This window comes from Mus musculus, chromosome 17, assembly GCF_000001635.26.
Source record: "Mus musculus strain C57BL/6J chromosome 17, GRCm38.p6 C57BL/6J".
Classification (NCBI taxonomy): domain Eukaryota; kingdom Metazoa; phylum Chordata; class Mammalia; order Rodentia; family Muridae; genus Mus; species Mus musculus.
Genome location: NC_000083.6, coordinates 63,267,139 through 63,271,338, shown reverse-complemented (window position 1 = coordinate 63,271,338; position 4,200 = coordinate 63,267,139). Strand labels below are relative to the sequence as shown.

Below are 4,200 nucleotides of genomic sequence, written 5' to 3'. Positions count from 1 at the left end.
CAACCTCAAAGCAGAGAGAGCAAGCTAGGAACATACTCTCTCCAGCAAGACCGCACACCCTAAGCCTGCTCAAATAGCACCACTGCCTGAGAAGCAAGTATTCAAATGCCCGCAATACACAAGTCTCTGGCTCCACCCACCACCGTGGGATACATATGCCAAGGAAGAGCAAGCAAACAGGCAGCACATTGCAGATCCCTCTGTTTCTGAAGTGAGGATTCCTTTATTACACTCCCGTGGGTCATTTCTGCCGTTTGCATCTTGAGACTGTCCTTTTCTGCCTGTTGCTTGCATTCGAGTGTCTAACAACTGTCTCATTTCAACATTGTGTTGTAACAGCTTCAGAGATTTTACACGAAGCTTCTGTGGTAATCGTAACTCTTTATGTTTTGCCAAATGATCTCTTTAAAACTTAGCTGCATAAAACTAAATTGGTGGAGGAAATGACAAAGATGTTGGCTTTTAAACACACGGAATTCTAAGTGAAAACCAAAGCCCGTGGAAACAAATAAGAATATCAAGAAAAAGCTCAGCAGCGCCCAGGATGCATTTGTGCACCCTTCTGGCAGCAAGACACTAACACCACACGAGGACAGCAAAAGCAGGCATGGAGTTAAGTCTGAGGCTGCCAGAGGAAAATGTGTCTTTCTGTAGGAGAAATTTGGCAAATTCCGATTCTGCAGAAGTTGTGTAGGATGAAAGCCCAAAGTGTGCCTTTAATTTAAGAAATCCTGTTATTTAGGCAACTTGAGTGGAGTTATACTCTAAAAGGTAGGATGTAGAACTTACATATTTTAAAATTTAGATTATTTTATCTGTAGGGGTGTTTTCCCTGCGTGTACATGTATGTGCATCTCATGTGTGCCTGGTACACAAGGTGGTCAAGGTCAAATCTCCTGGAACTGGAGTTACGTTGTCAGCCACTGTATGAGAGTTGGGAATGGAACCTGTAACTTCTGCAGGAACAAAATCCCTCTGAGCCATCTCTCCTGCTGCTGGAACTTGACTTTTAATGTAGGGATGAGTAAACAGAAGACAGGGAAGAAAGGGCTGCACTCTGAATGACTTAGTTTACACTCACAAAGGCATGGGCAAGTGTGACGGGAGTTTCTCTTAGGGTTTAGGAAGCAAGTTTTCATTTAGTTGTTTGTTTTGGAGGTTAGTATTTAATTACATTTCTCCATCCCTTTCCTCCCCCAAACTCTCCCATATACCCCTCTCCACTCTCCATCAAATCCATGGGCTCCTTTTCACTAATTGCTATTGCATGCTTATAGGTATTTGTATAAGCATGCATGTTCCTAGCTGTTGAGTCCATATGGTGGTATGTGTTTTTAGGAGTGATCATTTCGCCCTGGATAGCCAGTTGGTGTGCTCTTCCCTTGAGAGGAGCGACCACCTTTCCTGTTCCCTGCTTTACTCTGTTGCTATGGTTCTTTCAGTAGGGCTTGGGCCTCTGTCGGGTTTGGTGTGCTCCCTGTGACACCCTCGCTTGGCTGGTAAGTTGGTGGGAATATGAGTATAACTTCTGACATCACTAGGAGATATGACATCACAGCCAAGTCCCTGGTCCTCTGGCTCTTGCCTTCCTGTCTTCTGCCATGTTCCCTGAACCCTAGGCACGTGAGCATTTCCTGGATATATCCACTGGGACTTGGCTGTCTAAGTCTCCATTTCAGTTGTGGTTTTTCTGTACTGGTCTTGCTTTGATGCAAAGAACAGTTTAATAAGTATGTTTTGAGAATCAAAGAAAAGAGTAAAAAAAGAAGAAAGGGAGTAAATGGGGAGAGGAGGAGGAGAAGAACAAGGGGAGGGGAGGAGGGAGAGCCGAGGACCAAGTGCTTTGGAACTAAAGTGGTATCAGGTGGCTGATGAACAGTGGATGGCTAGCAGGCATTCCAGCGACCCTCACAGGCAGAGACGGCAGTGATGGCTTCTGTTCCGTGTCTAATTTGGAATAAGCTTACTGGACATAGAACACAAATGGAGCTTTTGGTTTTCAGTTGTTCCGTTCTGAAGTGGGTTGTTCTGCCATTATAGAGCAGTGTTATACCTCAGACACCATAAGGATAGGTAAAATGTGGTGAACTTGCAATCCTCAGACCTGCACTCCTTGTTTGGAGACGTGCCTTGAAGCCTCTTGCATGGCAGTCAAGTCACAGGCTACACTTGAGTAGTGCACTGATTTAGCGCTCAGGTCATGCATGCAGTAGTGGAGCTGGGTCTCAGTGGTGGAACTGAGGAAGTCCTAACGCTTTGAGAGTTTTGGTCTAAGTGTTTGAGTTTCTATGTAATTGCGGCTGCATTTTCACTACTGAGAAACCTCAGCTATTCAGCTTATTAAATAAAATGTTTCAGACATTCTCTATCTGCTTTTTCAGCAAAATTATGGAACATCTAGGGTTTATATATCTGAACTCGTTCTTTGAGGATTGCGTTTTATTTCCAGGAAGGTGCTTCCTTAAAGGAAAGCCACACTGCACGTGCAGGCACGGGGTGGTGAATGCTCTGGGCCTGGATCTCAGTGTTTGGAGGAGTTTATGGTTTGCTCACTCTGGAACTAGTCAGACTTAATTCTCTCAGGCTCCCCTGTGCACATAATAAGGACCAGAGGTAGAGGAAGCTGTCCAAAGCAAGCTCTGTGTTTTAATTAAGTGATGTTAACGTCAATACATCTCTGTTGTTAGAAGTGCTGAGATGTTAGCAGTTGAGGACGGTGTGCCCTAATGGGTTTACCATAACGAGCTCTGTTTGATTTACTCAATAGCTATGACAGGAACACAGGCAGCTGCTTCTCATTCCCTGGCTCCAAAGCAGTTGTAGTGATATGGTACATCCTGATTAAGTCACCTCTGTTGACTTTTCATTTTCTGGACTTTTCTTTCTAAATGTGGTGATGAAAAGGACTCTGGATTTCTCAGCATGAAAAATAAAACTGTAAGTAATAGAGACAGTCTGTTAAATACCTTCTAATAATGAATGTTTCTGAAGACTGCAGTGGTTTTCAAGAGCTTTGTACACTTCTTAGAGATTAGCACTGTCCTCATGAAAACTGTCAGTGCTAATCAAGTCAACACATTTAGGAAATACTTATACTTAAATACCATAACTTCAAAGTATTTTAATTTGATATATATGCCATGTATTCAAACAAACACCTTTAGGACAGTGTGGTGGTTTGAATATGAGTGATCCCCATAGGCTCAGATCTTTGATGGGTTAGGCATCAGGGAATGACAATATTTGAGAAAGATTAGGAGGTGTGGCTTTGTTGGAGAAAGAGTGTGTGTGTGTGTGTGGGGGGGGGGGGTGTTGAGGATTCAGAAACCTGTGCCAGGCACAGTTTCTCTTTACTTTCTTCCAGTGCGACCCCTCCCCCACACCTCCCAATTGTGAATCAGGATGTGGCTGCTTCTCTAACATCCCATTGTGCTTCTGCCTTGAGGATAACGAACTAAACCTCCAAAACTGTAAGCAAGCAAGTTAAATGCTTTCATTTGTAAGCCTTGAATGATCATGGTGTCTCTTCACAGTAGAGCAGTCACTCAGACACCAAAAGGAAGGCACTAACTTAGAGGGGACAGTTTCTGTATGAGACTGTTTCTACAGACCAAGGGAGTGTCCTCTATCTTCAAGATGTTTTTAGGTCCTCAGCACTGTAACCTTATTTTCAGGCATCTGCATGGGGGGAGTTTTAAAAGAACAGTGATCAACATTAGGAGTCACCAGCTCTCATTCTGTCTTCCCCCAGCTGTTAGGGGCATGGCGTCTTTTGAAACGAAGGAGGCAAAGAGACATCTGCTTTACCAGCTGGTTAGTTTAAGAGGAAGAAGAGGTCTGACTTCCTCCCTGGTCAGGCAGATCTCTCACTTGAATTACAGTTTCTGGCTTTCTAATGAAAATGATTCCCATTGTTACTCTTAACTGAGCTTATGTTTCTGCTTCATGCCTGTTGTGGCACAAAACATGTACATGAAAATCTATTAATACATACAATAAAAAGTAGCCTTTAATAATTATTTCCTCCCAAAATTGAAAAGTCCCCTTTGTTTGAAAAGTCCCCTTGTTTTTGCACATGCGCGCACACACACACACACACACACACACCACTCATTTCTCATTATCTTCTTTGACTTAAATATATGTACGTCACATTCATGTTTTCAAAATAAAATATGCATTCTTGTCTAGCCTAGATAT

At 43.1% G+C, this 4,200-nt stretch overlaps 1 protein-coding gene across 2 annotated transcripts in view; it reads left to right on the top strand.

Moving 5' to 3' along the window:
* Fbxl17 (F-box and leucine-rich repeat protein 17) overlaps window positions 1-4,200 on the top strand; it is a 458,236-nt gene that overhangs the window by 232,846 nt on the left and 221,190 nt on the right. The gene's annotated exons all lie outside the window — the stretch shown is intronic.